The sequence below is a fragment of the Melospiza georgiana genome, chromosome 7, assembly GCF_028018845.1.
Source record: "Melospiza georgiana isolate bMelGeo1 chromosome 7, bMelGeo1.pri, whole genome shotgun sequence".
Taxonomy (NCBI): domain Eukaryota; kingdom Metazoa; phylum Chordata; class Aves; order Passeriformes; family Passerellidae; genus Melospiza; species Melospiza georgiana.
The window spans coordinates 11,080,096-11,100,809 of NC_080436.1; the positions used below are offsets into that span (position 1 = coordinate 11,080,096).

The following is a 20,714-nucleotide window of genomic DNA, read 5'->3' on the forward strand; positions in this document are numbered from 1 at the left end:
CATGAACAAGAAACAGCAAATCAGTACATCCAGTTGTGTTTGACTTGTTACCTTTGGCATAAAGCTTCAGCATCGCTTTTTAGCTTTTAAATACACAAGCCTATTAGAGTGAGGATGTGCCTTTCTGTTTTCCAATCAGACTCCAGGGCAGCTTCCTTTAGTCTCTGGATTTACAACGACAGCCCAAACTCAGCATAGCTGGCTGAGGCAAAATTGCATCAAATCCTGACATTTTGCAATCTAAGTCCAGAATTCAAGTCCAGCCACTGCCACTCAGGATAAGCTCATTCCTTCTGGCCTGATCAATGCTTAGCAAATAAAACCTGGCTGTTCAAAAGATTGAGGACATGATAAACTCAGACGCTTGCCCATATCACAGTGTGGATGTTTAAAGAATACTGAGTTGTTCATTAACATTAATAGCCTTAAAAGAAATCCTTCCTTGCATGTGAGCTTGATTAAGGCCTCTTACCTCTCAAACTGCACTGTCTAAGGGTGGGCAACTGTAAAGTAATGAGGATTGATATCCTAGTTTCTGCTCTAGGGGGAAAAAAGGCAATTTTCTTTGTGAGCTTTGGAGTGTCCAAGTGGCAGCAGTTGGTGAGTGTTTGTATGAAATGTGCAGTGGTCTCTGCAGTGCTCCTCCATTCCTCTGGGCTGGAATGTCTCACAAGGAGAAGTTATCTCTTCTTTAAACAAGAAAATGTAAATTAATGTCTTTTGTAGGAAACGTGCTGAATAAGGATCTCCTACAGACCTAGTTCTGTATGTAGGCTGAGACAGTTCCTGGATTTGAGCCATGCATTTTTCTCCCTACAGTCAAAAGCATTCATTATAGCCTACGTAGCCTTACTGAAGTCTACCAGCTTTGTTTGCAGTAAAGATTTCAGCCTTTTGGAGACTTTGCTATCCTTTTTGCTGTGCTGTCTTGATATAGATACCAACCTAATTCTTCCAATGAGACAAATTGTGTTTTAGACATTCTTTCACCAGATCACAGAATCTCCTTTGGTAGATATGCAGCAGTACAGCAAGAATTTTGATCAGTCTGGACTCTTATTATTTTTGTGTTAAGTAAATGGGCTGGGTAAGAGGAGCAGGCACTGTTTCCTCATCAGTTTTCCAATATTTATAATATGAATGGCAGAAACAATCCCTGTGCTCTCAGTACACTGCCTCTGACTCACTGGGACAGGTGATGTGCCGGAGGAAATGGTTGGCTTTTATCTCATTCCCTCAGGACCCCCACTGCCTTTATTTTTTAAGGCAAAAAACCTAATTGATCCCTTAAGCAGGCACTTCAGGGCTCATGGACAGATTGTGCAGAAGAACAGGCAGCTTTTAGCTGTTTTCTCTCTCAGCTGTGCTTTCCTAAAGAGAATAATCATAGAAACCATAGGGTCGTGGTTGAGCCCTTTATAGTTGTGTGTGTTATATTAAAACAGTAAATCACTTTCATGAATGTGCTTTTTCTGTGTGGAAGCTGTTGGGTAATTTAGTCCAAAGTCAGCTGAACATCTCTAGTTACTTCAGAGATAGCGTGTCCTGCAGATGGTTTCAATTAATACTTGTTCAGGGCTGTCTAAAGAAAGTATCCAGTCTGATTGTTTAGTAAGTGTCAGTTAGAAATATCTCTGTATATGCCCATGAAATGTGACCTTCAGACCTGTTGTGGTCTGCTGGGTAATAGCCCCAAAATGTCTTTGCATGGGGTTTTAATCTGTGTTGTTCTCTCTTCACCTTTTTTAACCCATATTGGAAGTGGGCACATTTTGTGGAATTGTCAGTCCCAAACCTGTGCATCTGTTTGAGGGAAAAAACCCAGTAATCTATGTTAAGCAGTTATTATGGATTTTACAGAGAATATTTTTCTGTTCAAAGCCTGGCTCAGGCCAATTATTCTGCTTCAAATTAGCATGCATTTAGGAATAGCACTTAAATGTGAACATGGTTTAGGAGCTTCACTGGCTGCAGCCCTCTGAGAATTAGCAGAAGGGCCTTTTTAGTTAAACCAGTATTGGAGGTAAATGTGGTTTATTACTTGCACAATACAGATGTTTTTTAATAATTGAAGATGAAATAAACTGAATATTTTGAAGAAAAGACAGGCTGTAAGGATTAATTAAGGTGATCTATGAAAGCAAATGGTTTGTAATGCATGTGGCAGGACATGCATAGGACCAAACACCATAAATACATAGAATGTGAGAATGATAATCTGTATCACAGAATAGCTAAATCATACACAGTCAGTGAATCAATGGAAATGTTCCTATAAATTACACTTTTTACAGAGGGAGACTGTTTAATCTGGTGACATTTAATAGAGTATATTCTTGGATTCAGCAGGCACTGGAACAGCTCAGGAGCAGCACTGGTAAGGAAGAAGTTTCATTTCTGTTGCCTTGCTTCTTTCAGCAGAACTGCAGTTGGTTCCAAGTGGCCTGGCTGGGCTGGGTTCAAGGTCCTTGCTTGAAGAAAGCTGTAAATATCTTCTCTTGCAAGCACTGCATTCACCTGTGAAGGAAGCAGACACACACCACATACATATGCTCTTAATTTGCTGCTTCTTGGCAAAAATTTGCACTCCCAAAGAGTTCACTGTGCTGTAATAAAGCTGGAGAACAAAGAAATTGCTCTTTGCCCACATATAAGACATGCATAATCCCCAGTGAGGAGTTAACATTTGGGGAACATAGGAAGAGCTCTGGTGCTGGCAACATCTGCCTGGCATGTGCAGTCACATCCTTCACAGCTGGGTTACTTTTCATGGGCATTTCTTGCAATTAAGGTGGAAGAAATAATTGTTCTTATGTGCCCTAGATAAGTTGATCTCTTTTCTTTAGCTGGCAGGCAAAGTGGAAGGCTCTTGGGTTTACAGAATTAGTAAGAAGGAACTTCCAGAAACATCGAATTTTGAAGTTCTTTAGCCATTGATTTTTCCATGCTGTGATTCTTCCTTATTCCTACTGCTTCTATCATTGCTGCCATTTATAGACTTGTGCATAGCCAGCAAAGAGCCTGGCTGAATTTGTCTGCACTGTTGCTTGGACTCAAAAAGGGTTTGGATCCAGAGCTTAAAACTTGCACAGTCAGTTCCCTTTTAAACTCTTCTTTAGGGGAGTCATACATTAAAGAAACCATGTGCATCGTAATTTCTTTGTCTGTAAACTGCCTGGACACTGTTCAGTATTAGTATTTAGGACAAGACCTCTTAAAAAGTCATTCTCTTTTCAATTTCTGTAGGCTAAAGTGGTGCAACTGCTTTTCTAACACCACCTTCTGTCAATTACTTATGTAAGGAGTGGGTGTGCCTTTAAAAATTTGTAGTGGAAATTGCAGACTAGTTTTAAGTAGTGTGGAAAATAATAATAAAACATAACTCCTCAATAGAGTTTCACATCTTTTCACAGTACCACACAGGGATGGTCATTCCCAAACATTAGCAACTTTTTACACCTCAGAATGTGGCATGGGAGATGTAGCATTATAAAATATACTTGAGTTTATTCTGAAAGTAAGCTTGTATATACTTACAGTTCAATTTCAATGCCTTTGTGTTGGGTGATTTTGTTTGCAATAAGAGACATTTCCCAAGTGCTGTGTGGATTCAAACTGAGGATTTTTCTCTTGCCATTAAATGTGCTGAGTGATCTGATAAGAACTTTTGGATCTCACAGGACACTGGGCTTTTCCCTTTCCTAATTACAGTTTCTGTGACTTGCTTGAGGGGATACTTGTGAAGGGATGCATAGAACTATGTCTTAAAAATACTTCTTTTGCAGAGGGAGGAAAGATTAATTTGTTCTACTGAGAAAATAGGACTTTCTTCTCTTCTGTAACATCAATGATAAAATCCTTTGTGAGAGTGGGAAATATTACTTAGGAGATCTGCAATTTCAAGACTTACTTCTGATCAGACTTTTCCTTTAAACTCTTGAAATATGTTCCAAGTTTCCAGAATTACCAAGATGGCAGTTCAGAAGGTTCTTGCAGTTCAGAAGGTTCTTGCAGCTTTCATGTTTGTAATTCTTTATTTTTTTGGTTTTTTCTTAATTTTAATGGGTGTACTTACTTTTGAACTGAAAAGCAGAATTACTAAGTGAACACTGCTTGTCAGATCCTGTACTTCATCCTGTACTTACACAAGGTAAGATCTTTCCTGGGGTGACCTCTTCCTTTAAATTCTGGGTCTAGACCTTCAAGCTGGTCTTTGCTGAAAGGAGAAAAATGCCATGTTATTGGAGGGGTATTGCTGCCTCTGGACAAAAAGCCAAAGTCCCTCCTTGGCAAAATGAGGAGACTTAACAGCAAAATGGAAATCTGATGGTGTTTTGCCAGGTGGAACTACAAATCCTGTGTAAGCTCCATCTCAGAGGAGGTGGATGATCTGTCTCAGTACTGAATGAATTGATGTTTTCCAAAGCACCTGAAGACAATTCCAGCCAGTGGCTGTACAGAGCCACTAATTGTGTGCAGTTTAATTAGCCACAGGTGGGTGAAGGAAGGATGAGCTGTGCTTTCTGGGTTTTTTGACTAAAACCTGGAATTCTCTGGCAGCTTGTTTTTTGAATCATTCACTTGTGTACAGCCAGAGCTCAAATCTGTAGCCATTTTCCATGGCAAGGAAGCCAGAGTCTGTTATTGTTAAACCCTCTGCTCAGTCCTAGAGTAAAATCTTCTGTTGTTTTACAAGTACTGGAGGTTTTTTTTTGCCTGAAGTAGAAAAGTATTCTAACTGCTTTAAAGTATATTCCCACAACTCCTGGTACACTTAGAACAGAGGTAGAGCTGCCATATTTTATGAACGTGCAGAATTTTCTCACTGATTGTAGGAAAAATGGCTGAGCATGCTCTTGTGGCTTAGAAACATTGACATCTAAACTGTCTTCCACTCTATCAAGGAAATGCTGGGTTTGTGGGGATTTTTGGTTGGGTTAATATTGCTGACTCAATTTCTTCATTTATGAATAGGAAAAAAATTGATCTTGCCTAGTTAATCTCACCATATATGGAAATTGTATCTCAAAAAATTAAATAATAAAAACATGGCAATCAGTAAATATCCTTCAGTATGAAAGATTAAGAAAAACAAGGTTGATATATTTTTCTTTTTAGCTATCACAAACTAGTTTTAAGTTACAAATAATAATACCCGTCTTACATACTGATCTGTTAATTCTGGTATTTTAATACATGGTTCAACCAACTCAATGCATTTGAGAAACCTCCCATCCAGTTTTAATTGATACCCTCAAGGTGTCTCTCTATTTCTGGTGAGCTATCCTGCTATCCTCATCCTAGCACCATCAACTGTGACTAGATTCCTCTCCTGCCTTGTTGCAAATTCTGACCGGCTGTGCAAATTGCAGTTCACAGTAATTTTGCTCTCTGAAGTGGCTGGATCAGCTTTTCTTTGCCTCCCTTTCTTGCAAGGTTGGCTAGGAGGTGCTTCCTCCAGGTACCCCTGACCAGTGCTCTTCTGATTGCCAGGGACTGTCAGAGGCCACTCCAAGAGCTGTTGTGTATTTAGTTCATGGTTTGTCAGGCTAAACCTTACCCTAAATCCCCACAGTTTGTCCCTTTTAGTCTCAGTTTCACAGTGGGTTTTGTACCCAGCTCCTTGCCTTGTGAAGCTGTAGACTGTAAGGCTGCAATCAAGAAACTGTAATACATTCAACTGTAAAACATCCAGAAAAAGAAAAGAAAAAAAATTGAAAGAGCTGCTTATTTATTTGTAAATCAGCAGCTCTTAAACTGCTCTGATGTACATGGATGTCTGTCACAGCTTTTGGTAAATTGAGTTGCAGGACCTGCAAAAAGGGATGGAGACACATTCCCATTTTCTTCTCTGAAATGGCTGGAGGCTGTTGGTGAACAAAGCCCCTGTCTGTTCCCCTTCAGAGTGACATCTGTGTGCTGAAGAGAGCATATTTAATGATTCAGTAGTTGGAAATTCCCTTAAATATCCTCCAGGTTATACCTCGTGTTTGAGAGAGACCTGAATGTGTGCTGAATACTGATTATTCCTGATCTCTTATATGGCCCAGGAGACATTATTTGCCTTTAAGAAATGAGCCATATTTTACAGAAAATAATTCTTGGTGTCTGACTGATCATCTGTGACCAGGCATGTCTTTTAGTCAGTTTTTGATCTTTTAAATAATTATTATTTACTGCAGATAGTTTCAGTGGTAATTATGTAGTCCAGTAGATGTAGTAAAATGAAAAATATTCTAGATTGAATTGGGTACTCTTTGCATTGCACTTACTTGCTTTGGGGAAAGAAGACAGGTTTTGGGAGTAATGTTTCTTCCTTTGCTTGCTCTACAAAGCAAAGAATGTAAAATACAGTGACAGGCTGCTAATTCACGTTTTATAGTGAAATTGGAAAATTGTCTCAGAATAAGGATGGAAAACAAGATATCTGTCACACAAACCTGAAACAAGGCAGGGAATGGATGCTGGAAGGCTGGGAAAAATTCTAGATAATTTTTGTTTGTTTCCTGGAGGACAAGGCAACTTCATGAAGATGTATTATTATAATATAACACAGATAACATTAATATTATTATAAGACAACAGTGGTCATGAATGGAAGTTCTGTTTACAGGAATCTAAACATTAAATGGGCATGAAGAGACCACCTGAGAAGGAACCAGTGTTACCCCTTCTGAAGCATCATGGTAGGACCATGCAAGGAAAGATGCTCTGCTTTATTCCCCTGTGATCCTTCTCTTTGAATCAAATGGAGAATTTTAACCTCAGAGGTAAAAAAACAATTGTATTTCAATGCTATGACAATGGCTTATGATGATTTTAATGTGTTAAGTTGAAATATGTACTTTCTCAGTGAAATGTTTGCAGTCACTGTCTTGGGGTGTTTCTTTTTGTTCTGTGTGTGTTGTAGAAATTAGTGTTGACTGGACAGTAATTGCTTTCCTTACTGAGACTTGTTTACATTTAGATTTGGAGTAAATTATTTTTTTTTTAAAAATTTATTAATATTGTTTCCCTTTGTTATTTGGGAAAGAATGCAATAACTGTCTCCCAGAAAGTAAGTTGAGTCATGTGAAAAGCACTTACCTGAAACAAGAAAAAGGTGAAAAGACAGGGTCATGGTGCTGCTCAGGAATAGTTCTTGCCTGTGCCTTTTTCCTAAAGAAAAATTAAGCTAAAAGCTACATTATCCTCCTGAGAATGCCTGCATCAGTCTGTCACTCTTTCTATACAACTGAGTTTTGACCAAGCCCTCAGTTCTGTAGCAGGAAAAATTTTTTGTTGAAGTAGTTTTGACCACTTCTAATGAACGCAGTAATTAATTTCACAGATAAAAAAATAAGGGCAAGACAAATCTTAGGAGCTAAGTATCTGTGCTGAAAATAATAAAACAGTGATGAATCTGTGAATCAGCAGGGTTTCAAGGCTGAAGTTCCTGGGATTGATCCCGAGAACTCTCTCCAACACTTCTACAGTTATAGATTTGAAAATTGTGTGAGAACACCTTCTCTTTCTATAAACAGAAGGACTACCAAGGAGATGTGCATCTGAAAATATAGTATTGACTTTGAATTATCTCCAGTGTTCTAATGAGGAACGGTTTTAGAATGCATTTTGCATCTTCACTGTGCAGTTCTGATTGCATTGAATCTCGTGATGTAAGTTGGATTTCTTCCACATCCTGAAGAGTTCTGGTTGTGTATCTGCAGTTCAGGTCCTCTTCTCACTGCTATCTAGCAAATGTAGGCTTAGCTTGGGGTTGAATGGAAGTTTATCGCTGTTTAAAAACAACCCAGCCTGGGAAAAGCCTGCTCGCAAACACGAGACAGTAACAAAATGTGCTAACTGGTTTCTTAGGAAAAAAGCACCAGCAGCGAAACTTTTCACACGGGGTATTCGCCAGGAAGTGTGTCAGTGTGTCATACAGACCTTCGTTCTCCATCTCCTCTGTGAATGGGGAGTTTTCACGGGGGTGGGGAGAAACCTCAGTGCCAGAAACACAATATGAGACCTTTAGGGCTTTTTATTTTTTGTCCCTCCTTTCGCACAATAGGTCAGTCGCTCTCTATTGTCGGCGGCTCCTGCGCTTATCGGGGGCAGGATTGGGCAGATAAACTGACTTGTTATTGACTATGTTATGTCAAAGCTCGCTGTAAACACTTTCGGGTGCTTACGCTTAGCTCCGAAACCACAGAAAACATTACTGCACAAACCGAACGGGAGATGTTTGCGTTTCACACCAAAACACGCCAATTTCTATTTTCGCTTAGTTTTTGACGGCTTACGGCGAGGGTGAAAGAAATGAACCGGGACAACTGCAGAGCGGGCGGGTCAGAGGCGCGGCAGAGACAGGTGAGCAGGGCGGCGGGTCGCGGGGGTTCGGGCGCGGCCTGAGGGGCGGGCGCGGCCCCAGGAGCGGGCTCAGCCCCGGCGCTCGGCGCAGCCCGGACCCAGGCGGGGCGCGGTGCCCGCCGGGCGGCGCTGCGGGCCCGGGGCGGGCGGCGCCGCCTCCGCCCCTGTCGGGCGGGCGGGGAGGGGCCGGGGCTGAGCCCCGCTCGCTCGGCTCCGGCTGCTCGGCAGGGCAGCGTCCGCCGGCGGCTCGGGGCGGGAGGCGGCGGGACGGCGGGCAGCGCCCTTCGGCGGCAGAGGTACGGCTCCCCCGGGCTCCCTTTGTTCCGCGGCGCCGGGACACGCTCGGGGATGATGGGGCAGGGGATGGGGTCGGCGCTGCAGCGGGGGCTGTGGCGGCTCGGCTCTGGCTCTCCCGTGAGGAGGGGGCGGCGGTGCTGGGTGAGGGTCCGGGCACGGCGGCCCCGGCGCCTCCTGGGCGCCCCTTTTCCGCGCAGAACTGCGGCTCCGGGACGCTCTGTGTGCGCTGTGGCCGGATTTGAGCTCTGGCGGACGGCAGCGGGATGGGACGGCTTCATTTAGGCAGGAACGCGGTGCGCACACACGCGGGGACGGTCCGGGGCTCGCTCCCTCAAATATGAGAGAGTGTGTGTGTGTGTGTGCGTGCTCCTTCTGGGAAGGGAGCGTGGCATCTGTTTCTTCTTGTCTAAAATAATTACCCTGTGTGCGCGGCTTCCCTGAATGCAAAAGAACGGACTGGGCTGTGGGGCTCGGGGGAACCGTGGGAAGAGCGCTGCGAACTTGGAGCGGGATGATGGATTCTGCTGTCGGGTTACGCTTGGAGAGGAGACTTGAGGAAAGGCTTTCCAGGGCAGGGTCATTGTCCCAGAGAACTTCCCTGAGGGGACGGGCTGGTGCAGCCTCGCAAGGAATACCGCCCGTCTGCGCCCATGGATTCGGTGCGGGACATCTACTGCCGCTGTTTTGGGAAGGGCATCCCTTTGTTCCTCGGAGTGGCCAGACTCCCCGCTGGAAAACAATGGCCTTCCTAGCAGGGCCACAGGGAGCGGGCCACTCACCGAGTGGTCCAGTGCTCGCTTTGCCTGCCCACGGTGGCTCTGTGCTCACACGTGCTGTTTGCTTTTTCCACTAATTTCAAGCTTTGAAATTTCAGACCATGTCATTAAATCTGTTGCTATGTATTTAGTCAGAACCACTATTCTAAGGGACAAACGTAACAGTAACGAAATAAAAGCTAACTACTCTTAAAATGTATGTCAGAGAAACTATTTAAAATATATCCAGATTGGAAATGGCCACTGGCATAAAGGTCAGGTAAAACTCCTGACTTCGCGATTTTTGTGTGGAATCATGAGCCTTCCATATCCGTCTGTCCTATTGTTAATTGTGAATTAAGGCTGGCAACAAGCTGCCCATCCTTCCCTGCATGAATCATCACTTTGTCAAGCCCTGTGTCAAAAACAAGGCTTTCCCCAAAAGTGTGCAGTGTTAGAGAACAGAAATACTGTGACCCATCTGTTAAAGTTCAGAACTTGGCTGCTTTTAAACACATGAAAGGTAAAGACATTCTTCTCATGTGCTTTTATTTCCAGTTATCCCGGGCTTGAGTTTAAGAATGTCTTCAATTTAGTGCTTAAAGCAATGTGCTGCCTCGGGCTTAATTTTGTGTGAAGGTGTGAGGGTTGGAGCGTTCCCATTCTTCCCAAAATAACAAAGTGGTCACTGCTTGTGTTGGCTTGTAGCACTTACTGGCGTGTTAGGTTGCCACAAGTTCCTCCATATCCTTAGGATGTTGCTGAAACACCTTTGTGGTGTTGGATATCCAAAAGGCTTCTGGCTCCTTATGAGCGCCACGAACAGATTGAGTGCTCAGCAAAGTGATGGGGAAAGGACTCATGAAAACATCTCAAATACAGAAGCTTGCCTTTTTACTTTTTTTGGGTTGTCTTTTTTTTTGGTTTTGGTAGGAGACCTTGTTAAATCACACCTGTGGGGCGAACCTCTTGTGGAAATGATGCCAGGGGCCGGCAGTTTACCTCTGTCGTGTTAGCCCTTTCAGGCATTGTGCAAGACTCGGGGTAATTGCCTTTAGAAGGGCAAATGTACATTGCAAGCCTGCTAGTGCTTCTGGGGGAAGGGAAAATAAAAGTCTGGCGAACGAGGAGAGGAAGTGGGAGAGAGCAATTGGAAACATAAGCAAAGTCATTAATTTTTCCCACTGTGCACTCTTAAGAAACTCCTGGCAACATACTGGAGGTACTCTGCCTCATGGAAGTGTCAGGGACTCGCTTCACATGATTCTGTGAGATCATCTGGTTTCCCTGAGCTCTGTGGGAACAGAAATTCCTCACGCTGGAGCCTGATCTCATTGTCCTTCGGCAGCAGTAGTAGCAGCGGCTTGGGAATTGGAGAGGAAGGTGAAGGAAGTGCCAGTGGGACAGTTTGGAGAAAAGCTCACAGCGCTGGTGTAGGCCAGGCTGGACACTCTTCCCTCCTTTCATTTGCCTTGTGTGGTCAGAGCTGGGACAAATGCTCACATGCCCACCAAAGTTCAGTGTCCTTTCAGACTGCTGAGCTCGGTTAGCACAGCGTCCTTTGAATCCTACCCTGTATTTCATTCATCTTTTTTTACTGTACTAATGAGCAGCAAACTGAAATGGAAAGTGGTGGCTGGAGTGACTGTATGCATCAAGCTTGGGGAATTTCCTGAGTTTGATGAAAGTCAAAAATAAAGAGGTTTTTCCCTGCCTTATAGCCGTGTAGTTAGTCTGTTAAATTCTCAGAGCCTTCTAAGTAGCCTCTTCTGTTTGTTGTGGGACTACTGGCAAAAAATTTAGGAAGATTGAAGTAGCAATGACCAGCCCTGGAGTCTGTAACTTGATCTACAGCTTTTTCTCTTCAACTGGGAAAGGAAGTAACAGCTCTTGTTACACCCTTATGTAACCTCTCCATTCATAGCCTCCAAAAAAGAAGGAAACCAGAGCTTGATTTCTGGTGTATAAGCTAACATCAAGGCATGCTTTGTCATTAAGAAACAGTAAAGAATAACATTAATTTTCTCCTGTTTTGCAGTTCCCAGAATGGAAAAAAGCCCCAAAATCCACAACCCTACCAAAAGTTAAACATTTTCATTTTGTGCTGATGGGATAGTGGAAATCTCTGCAACTCTTTGTCATATGTGGTGAAGTAGCTGTTATTGAGGATACTGGAACTACAACGAGGGTGTTTTTGTGGGTCTTTTCTGCTGGGTTTGAGCATTAGTCTCAAAACATTCATCCTTTGCGCTTGTACCCCAGTTTGCTTGTGGTTTGGGAGAGCTTTGGTCTTTTGGTGTATTATTCCAGATTTGGGTTCTAAACAGTGTGGAGACCAGGGTCTCTTTTTTTGGTTTATTTTGTTTGGTTTGTTTTTTTTTTCCTGATAGTGGCACATAGCTTTTAGAGAAAACTACAGAAAATTAATCTTTTTGCCTCTCCCAACTCCATTCTACTGGGAAATTTCCCATTTGGTATCACCAAGGAAACTTGCATCCATTTCTTGATATATATTTTAAGTTTGATAGCGAAGTCACCGTGGTGATGAGAAAGTTTCAGTGAGAAAGACTAGTGCTTAAAAATACAGTTTCAGAGGCTGAAAAGAATTATCAAGTCCCCTTTCCAGATGCAAACTGGTTGGGGAATTCTTCTATGCAGACAGTAAAGCAGGAGTTATGGACCCCAGAGGCCAGAACAACATCTTTTTTACAGTGCTCCAGCTTTTGGGAGGAAAGCAATTGAGAGGTGGTCTCCAGCCTGAGTGACCAGATTTAACACTTGAGCAAACAAGCTGAAGGCTCAAGAAGGAATCCAGAGTCCCAAGGAGTAAGGGCCAGAAATGTTTACCTTTGCTATGATTTTCTTTCATTTTCAGGGGTGGGGAGTGGTAACTGCCTTGTCTCTGGCTTTGTGAAGTGCTGCCTTGGAATTGCTTCTTCAGTGTGGATGTACTGGTTAACTTCTCCTTGTTCTCCCTTGGAGAGGCAGAAGCACTTCCAAGGGTCTTGTATTGGCAGAAATCTTTATGTGGTTGGGCAGGAGGACCATGGGAGCAAAAAAAAAAGTAAGAGCCTATATCAAGGAGAAAAAGAGGAATAGGTGCTGAGTAACAGAAGGGTTGGTGGGTGTTGTACTATCAGAAGTGCTTCTTGTAGATTTCTTTATTTTTTTTAAATGGAGGCAGCAAGGAAAGACTCATTTTTCCCTACTGTAAGCAGAAACCAGTTTTTAAAAACGTGTGGCCACAGCCTGGTCAGCAGTGGTACAAGTTTCCTGGGCCCACAAATGTGCTTTGTGTGTGAGCTCTCTTGCTGTTTGCTTGATGCTTCTTTTTCTGTAATATTCTATAATTTTCATCGTTTGTACACTCCAAAGTGCTTCTGGGGGTACTTTGAATTGCAATAAGAGTACAAATATACAACTACAAATAAGAATAATTAAACTGTAGGCTTTGCTGCAATGGAAAAACCCCAGGTAGTGAAGTTTCTACTCTTTTATATGCATTTTTTTTAATGGAGTCTGTTCTCCTTATGTCTACAAGACTATACTGGTGTTTGAAGATGTTTGAAATCCTGGGCCTTAAGGTAACCACCAGTTTTTATGCACAATGGAGCATATGCAGTGTCCTGATAAAATCCTTGCCAGTAACCTCTGAGAACCTGCACCTCAGAAATGAGGAAACTGCTGGGGGATGAAGGGTTGAATTCTGTACCTTGGGAAAGCACAAGACAAAGGAAGTTACTGTTACTCTCTGTGTTTTAATGCCTTTGTGTTAAAACAATTTGAAGCACAATTAAGGGTATCACTTTAGAGAAGAGGTATCCTTAAATTTCTTATGGCATAAGGGCTCTGTGGATGGCACTGTAGCGAGAAGTCAGCTCTGCTGTTAGGAGAGCTCTTAAAGGGAGTGAGTTGCTGTTAATCCTCTCCACTGTTTCTCTGTGGAAGCAAATAAGCAACTTAACATAGAGACACTGGGGAAGAGATGAAGAGATGCCATTTTTTCTGTGGCTCTGGGAACCAGTTCACTTAATAGCTTGGCTAGAGCTTTGTTTGAGGGCTGAGAAGAAAGCTCCTCCTAGCAGAGCTCATGCTTACCTGATGTGAAAGAAGGGATACCTAGGATGTCCAGCTTCCAGCAAAAGTAACAGCTGCTCTACCTTTTCATCAAGAGAGACTTGGAGACAGGGCAGCAGAAAGACGGCAGAGGTTGAAAGGCAGATTATTTTTGGGAGTAGTTAAGGCTACAAGATAAACACCTGGTTGCTGGAGTGGCTGGAGACCCTTCCTAACTTTTAAGTGTTTGAGTATGTCTGTGAGTGATGGAGCACTTGAGGTTTGTTGTGCAGAGCAAGCAAGGGAGGTGCTAATTCCCTGTGAACCTTTGAGAAGGAAAAGAGTTGTTGAAGGGGTGAAAATGGATCCCTCTCTCTGTGAAGGAATATTCCTGGTAGTGATGAGGGAATATTGCTGCCATGATATACCAGGAATCGTCTGCACACCTTGCTCGGTCAAATAGGCTCAAATAGGAGATGGAGCAGAAAAGGGTGATTGGGATGGTCAAGGAAAAGCCACTGAGAGGGAAATAGGTAATATGGGCTGTGCATTACATGGAATGGAGTCAATTGACATAAACCTTGGTCAATACTTCCCTGTGAGGGAGAAAATGCATTTAAATTTAAAGCCAAAGCCAAACCCCAGCACTGTTAGCAAAAGCAAGAAGTGGCTATTAGCAGACCTGGAATGAATTTAGTCTGTGACTAAGGCACAGCATAAGGACTGTTTCTCATGGAGAAAGCCGAATAATGGCACTCTGGAGCAGTGCAGTGGTTGTGGCTGTAGGATGCTGTGGTCTGGAGCACACAGGGCAGATACAGCTTCAATTACCATTGTTCAGCTCACAGGCTGTCAGTCTGTCAGGCTGCCGGGGCTAAAAGGGCTCTGGAGATCACCTCCAGTGATCAAAGAGTGCAGGGCTCTGTGGAAACAAAGTTCACGCCAGGAGAAACCCTGGAAAATCTTTTGGCAAGCAAGGGCAGAGCTGGAGCTCCTTGTGCCTTGTAACACTTCTGGAACACGGGGAGCTTGCCTGTATCTCGTGTGAATAGAACTTTTTGCTTCCTATGAGCTGCCAGATGAGAGTTCTCACTGAAACCAGCGAGGGGAAACTCAGTAGCTGTGAGTGTGTGCTGAGTTTGCCTGCCACAGGTCCGGCTGCTTTCCCTCTGTGGAAGGGAGTTGCTTTCTATTGATGTTTTAAGAAGGTGTCCCTCTCTAAAGCTGTGAAGTGTTCTATTTTATTTGGAAAAATCTCTGTTTATCATGCTAGTTGTTAATAAAAACACTGTCTGCTGGCTTTTAACTTCAGGGACATCTGGACAAGAGTGATTACCGTGTGTTGAAAAGCAACTTCATGAACTGCTCCCATTGTCTGAAACATCTCTTGTACAATACACAGGAAGAGCTGGGGATGGCTGGATTTAGAAATTGATGACTTTTATCCTCTAATTCCAGGTGTCTATCTGAAAATTACTGTTGAGGATGAAAATGACAAAACAGTGGATATAGGTCAACTGCTTGAGACGAGCAAACCTGTCTTAGTGCATGTAATTTATTTAAGCCTTGCCTTCCCTTAGATTTTTTTAAATCTTAGGTTTGGGCAAATCATGCTTCCTCTTCCCACAACACTTGCATCCAAATTATTTTATTCCCTCCCTTTACTGAAAGATAGCAGTGTCTTGCTGGACAGAAATGGATGCATAGAATAATCAGTGATGGCAAGTGGTGGGGTGAAGCCTTGCACTACTGTTTTACCTTGGCAGCTGCCCCTGGGAGAAATGAGACTAGTCATGTCTGACTTCCTGCAGGTTTTTCTCTTGTGATGGATTGACTTGCAAAGAAGTAATAATTTCCACTTGAAGCTTTTTCTGCAGCTAGGGAATTTTGCAGAGCAATTTTTCTGCTCTGTGGTACTTAATGAGGGGTTTGTTCTCCTCTCAGCCCGTGTCTCTGATGGAATGCTTGTGCTCAGATCTCCTCTCCTGCCTGCTTTTGTGTGCAAAATCAGCTGTTCTGTTGTCCTTTACTCTGTCCTTTTGAATGAAATTCAACATTAGATGTGTCTGAGAGAGTAGATGTGTAGACTAAGAGATGTACAGCTGGCATGATTTGTCTCATTTTCATAAAATACTGGGTTGAAAACATTCCAAACCTTATTTACAAATATTTCAAGGACCCCATCAGTGAGGTTTTCAGGAGGGGAAGTTGCAATGGGCTAGACTAAGACCTTTGGGGTGGTGTTTGGGTGACTTCTTTTCCTGCTGTTTTAAATGGAAAAGGACAGGGAAATTTTTGCTTTACCCAGACTTTTACTGCTTGGAAGATGATATGGGTGCATGGAAACTGTGAAACCTGTGAGTGCCAACTGCTCTAGGGGTTGGGATGTATGCTCAGTTACTGTGGCTGATTGATGCTGGGTAGACACAGGCACCAATGCCTCCTCTGGGATCTGGATTTCCTGAAGCCCCTGAATAGGTTTGTGCTCACCTGTGACCGGTTTTAAGCCTGGTTCACTGACTGCTGTGATGACTTTCTGAGGCTGCTTTTCCTTCTGCTCTTGGCAGCTGAGTGCAGCCTGGGTTACCTGGCCTGTTATTTCGTTTTCTGCATATCTTCAGGGCTTATCACCCACTGCTTAACAGGCAACAAAGCATTTCAGCAGCAGATTAGCGTGTACTCTGGTATTTTAACCCTGTAGGATTAGGACATCTCTGAGTACCTGCCTCACCAATGATGTAAATGTGTGTTTGCTCCACCTTGAGCAGCTTTTGCCTCTGTCAGGGATGTGAGGTTCCCGTGCTGGCTGCAGGAAAGCAAGGCTTGCTTTCTGCCCACGTGCTTGTGTGGAATAGAAAATAAAAACACTATTTTGGTCGAAGGTCTTGATTAGAGCTGATTGCTGGATGGCTCCCGAGGGACTGAAACCTCAGGTGAAAGAAATTATCTGACTCTGTGGGGGCTGATTGATTGTAAAAGTGTTCTGTGGGGATCTGGTACTGAGAGCTCTTTTGAACCCAAGTTCTGGTGGTGAGGTGGCAAGCTCTGGTGTGTGACATAGAGCAAACAAAGAAGATCCCCTAATGTAAATAAACACTGCCTTGGTTTTTGTGCCTCTGTTTTGCAAATGTAACCTTTGGATTGGGCAGCATCCCCCAAAATTGGCAGAAAGCTTTAAGCGGCAGCATGAAAGATAAAGATAATCAGTTTAAAAGGGCACCCACTGCTTAGTGGAGTTTGGCTGTCCAGCAGTAAAAGATTTTTTGGTTTCTTCTCTGAAACAGTGAGAGTGTTTTCTATCTGTCCATATCCCTTACTGACAACTTTTTCAAAGTTGTGTTGTCTAACCACTGTCAGTCTGAGATGTAGTCTTGGGTTTAGGGGGAGAAGGCAGGACCTTTGACAACTTTTGGTTGTCAACTTTGCAGTCACATTTTGTTCCTTATTTTGAAAAAGACTGAAGGAAACCTTAGCAAGGTGTATGTGCAAAAAACTGACTTCCTTTGTTACTGAATGCTTTATCCCTTTCTGTAGATGTGGACCAGGAATGATTATAAAACTCTGTGGCTGGGCAATGACTAAGAAAAGCCTAAATATAAGAAACCACCATGGATCCTGTTTCTGCTGAACTCAGTGGGATTTTAACCAGAATTTTGGACTGTAAATAGCCTTGGTAGTGAAGATCTATTTCTAGATGCATTGAAAACACCCAAGGTGTTATCCCCATTAAACTAATTTAAAAAAAAAAAAAAAAAAGAAAAAATGGACTCCAGAATAACCATTCGCATGAAATCCCACTTCACACCTATAATCTTTCAAGCCTGTCAATATAATCCAAAATGTAAAGGAACATTTTAAGGGTAAAAATGGAGCAGCAGACATATTTTGACAGTATTTTCACAGCTGCCAAAGAAAGAGTGCCTTAGCAACATTGAAAGACCCAAATGATTTTCCCAAAACCTGGTGTGACTGGATGACTGACCCAGATGAGTTAAAGTAAGGCAGAAAGTTGACTTAGGAAATAGATCAGCCCCAGAGTGCGATTACTGGTGGCAGTTATTGTGTTGTGGTTGCAAAATAATTATCAGAAGTAATTTGAAGACATGTACTGCTGGGACTGTAAAGTAGGAATAATAGAATAGATATACCCCATGGTCTCATAGAGCAGGTAATATCCATGCTAATGTTATTCAAACCACTGGGAAAAAAATAACAGAAAGTAGCCTTAGAGAAATGCAAACACAGCCCCCTCAGGCTGCTGAATTAGTTGGTTTTGGTTTTTTTAAGGAAGAGAAAGAGGGCAAAGCTCTATCTTCTGCGTACGTGGCTCATGTGATTTTGGTTTTGTGGTAAGATACTGTGCACCTTTCTGGTGATACCAGAGTTGTTCATAGTTTCATCATAATATGAACAGAGGCATGAGAGAAACATCTCTCTCACTTTAGGGGAGATTACTGCTTAGTGTGCGTTGTAACCAAGCTGTAAATAAATGTAAAAATAAAAGAGAAAACACCCCCCTCCCACACCAAAACAAAAACCCTAAAACCCCCCAACAAGCCCCAACTAACTTCAGCAACAGCCAAACCTCTCACTTGTGCATTTTTGAAGAACCTGAGTCCTGGTAATGAAGGAAGTTTCATCCACTGTTTACATCCGGAGGAGATGATGTCCCAGCAAACATTTTGTACATGTCCTAATGCAGGCTAATTATCCCACTATCAGTTTTTCTAAACTGCACTTAAGCCTCCATTGTTAAACTATTAAAAGATAATATTGCCTCAGTGGTTTCAGCTGTTTGTTCAACAGTACCTTAAGTGGCCTGATTCTTTCTTGAAAATTACCCAATCTTTAGATAAATGTGTGGTGTTTGGTAGCAGAGGCCAGTGGAGCATTCGTTTCTCCTGTGGAATTCTCTGGTCAGATCTTCTGTCATCTAAATTGCAGTCGCTGGTGCGAAACTGCCCTAATCTGATGTTGCTGAAGGGCTGTTCCCATTTAGCTGATGCTGAATGCAAACATTCCTGCGGTCCCGGTGCAAAAACACCCCGTAATGCCGCATTTTACTCTTGTAATTCACCGGGGCTGGTTGTTGTTAAGTGCTCAAGGAACCCGGGGGGTACACGTGTGTCATGTTGGGTGCCCACGGAAATTTACCAGAGGTTGCACAAGGCTTCAAATAACAGCTCTTGCTTGGTAGGTCAGATGTGAGAAGCACTAGCTAATTCAAAAGCTCCAAATTATAAACTTTTCCAGTTTGGAAAGCACTGATTTGTGCAGTAGGACTCAGAGAAAGGAAGGAATTCAGAAGCTATCCAGACACTGGCAAAACCAAAAGGAAAGATGGAGAGTCAGAGGAAGCCTTTTAGTTCTTTGAGTGCTTTTACTGATGTTGTGATAGCCATTAACATTCCTTCCTGAAATTCGTCTGTCGCGTTCCTCAAGTCCATTTTCTTGCAGGAAAAACAGCGGGCTGCAACACGGAGCTGTTTTCTGCTCTTTTCCACAGGACATGGATGTGTCAGAGCGACAATTGAGAGCGGTCCCAGCTGGGAAGGAGGGTGCAGGTGTTCCTGGCAGAGCAGATGGGAGGGATCTGGAGGGAAAGCAGGGGTTTCCTCTGGATGATATCAACGCTTTTTCACACATGCTGGTGTAGGGAAATGCAGCTCTGAGTGAAAAGGGCATTGTAGCAGTTCAGCTGCAGAGTCTGCCTCAGCTTGCCTGGTGAACCAGCACAGGGTGTTTCCAATGAACTTCCACCTTTGGGGCATCAGAACAGGATAAATTTAAATCCTGCCTCTTGCTAAATTGGTACTTAAGCTTGTCATCTGGAGCAGCAGCACCAGATGATGGTTGCAGCCCCTTTTGGTTTTGTTTTGTTCAAATAATGACATTGTGTCCCTGGCTGCTTTTTGCAGCAGTGGCCTGTCAATGTCCCCACCTTGTGTGGGTTGATTGCTCCCTGACAGAGAAAACAGGGGAGGGGTGGGCAAGCATAATTACAGCCTGGCACGGGCTCAGGATCAGGCCTGGAACATGAAATCAGCTTGAACTCCACTATTGAATTACTGATGTTGCACGTTGTTCCTGTTAAGAGTTAGAGAAAAGGGGAGCAAGCTGGTTGTGGTGAAACCAAAAGCTTGTGGTGTTTTAATGTTTGGTTTTGTTTTTAAATAAGCAGAGCTTGAAGCATATGTGAGTACATCTGTGTTGGTTTTGATGGTAGGGAAATTGTCCTCTTGCTACAATGCCTGGAAAGAAAAAAAAAGAGCCAAGCCACCTCTGCAGGCAGTGATAATTCCAGTGCAGCAAACTCCTGAGTGTGAGCTAAGGGCTGCACAGCTGTAGGAAGCTGCTGACAATTGTTGCTGTTCTGCTGTTGGAGGGTGATGTGGAAAACCTGGGACAATTCCATAAGGTGCTGTATGCCAATAACAGGGCATTACTTCATTTCCCCCCTGGAGAATGTGTGCATTTAATTCTGCAAGGCTTTGGGGGTTTTTGCCTGTTCTCTGCATTCTCTTCTATTTATAGCTGTCATTAGCTCTTTTTCCAGAAAATGGCCAATGATAGGGTTGCTGTGACTGTGGGATGCTGTGATTTTTAATTTGCCATCCTTGTGGCCAAGAGGGGCAAGAAGGTTTTAGATTCCACTGAAAATGTAAATTTTATCCCAATCCCAGGCACTGCAAGCAGTGGATACAACAGTCTGTGTTTTAAAAGGCTCTGTGTGGCGTGGGAGTGTGTGGATAAAAGCAGTTTAAAGACACAGCCTGCCCAGCACTTCTCCTCCCAAGCATGTTGTCCAACATAAAACAGATCAAACTGTGAAGGATTACTGAATTGACTTTTAAAATATTTTTCTGAGAATGGAAACATGTTGCAAATGTTCTCACTCTATTGAATTTAGGGCTTAGATATGAGACCGAGGGGAGGAAGAACAGATTTGTCAGCTGCCTACAGAAAAAGGAGATATTTAGGAATGCTGCTGATCTTTCCTTTAGGGACAAGAAGGGTCAATTTGGGAGAAGCCTCGGGTGGTAAATGGATATGGGTGAGACCAGAGAATGTTGAAGGAAGAATCTGATCCTCCTGATGTCTCAGGCACTGGTAGCAGGTTCTGGTCCCATCCCTCTCTTAGATCTGGTTCTTGTAAATTGTTCTTGAGTAGCATTCATCTTTTTAAAGGTGTGTGAATACATCTAAGAGTAGAAGCCACTTGCTTTTATGTTTGCCACTGCTTCCCAAACTGTG

At 43.2% G+C, this 20,714-nt stretch overlaps 1 protein-coding gene across 2 annotated transcripts in view; it reads left to right on the forward strand.

Moving 5' to 3' along the window:
- The first annotated feature begins 8,573 nt into the window (after window positions 1-8,573).
- The window catches only part of MYO1B (myosin IB), a 106,219-nt gene continuing 94,078 nt past the window's right edge, over window positions 8,574-20,714 (forward strand). For both annotated transcript variants that reach the window (XM_058027582.1, XM_058027583.1), the window contains exon 1: window positions 8,574-8,648. The gene's annotated coding sequence lies outside the window, so the exon portion shown is untranslated. The remainder of the gene's footprint in view (window positions 8,649-20,714) is intronic.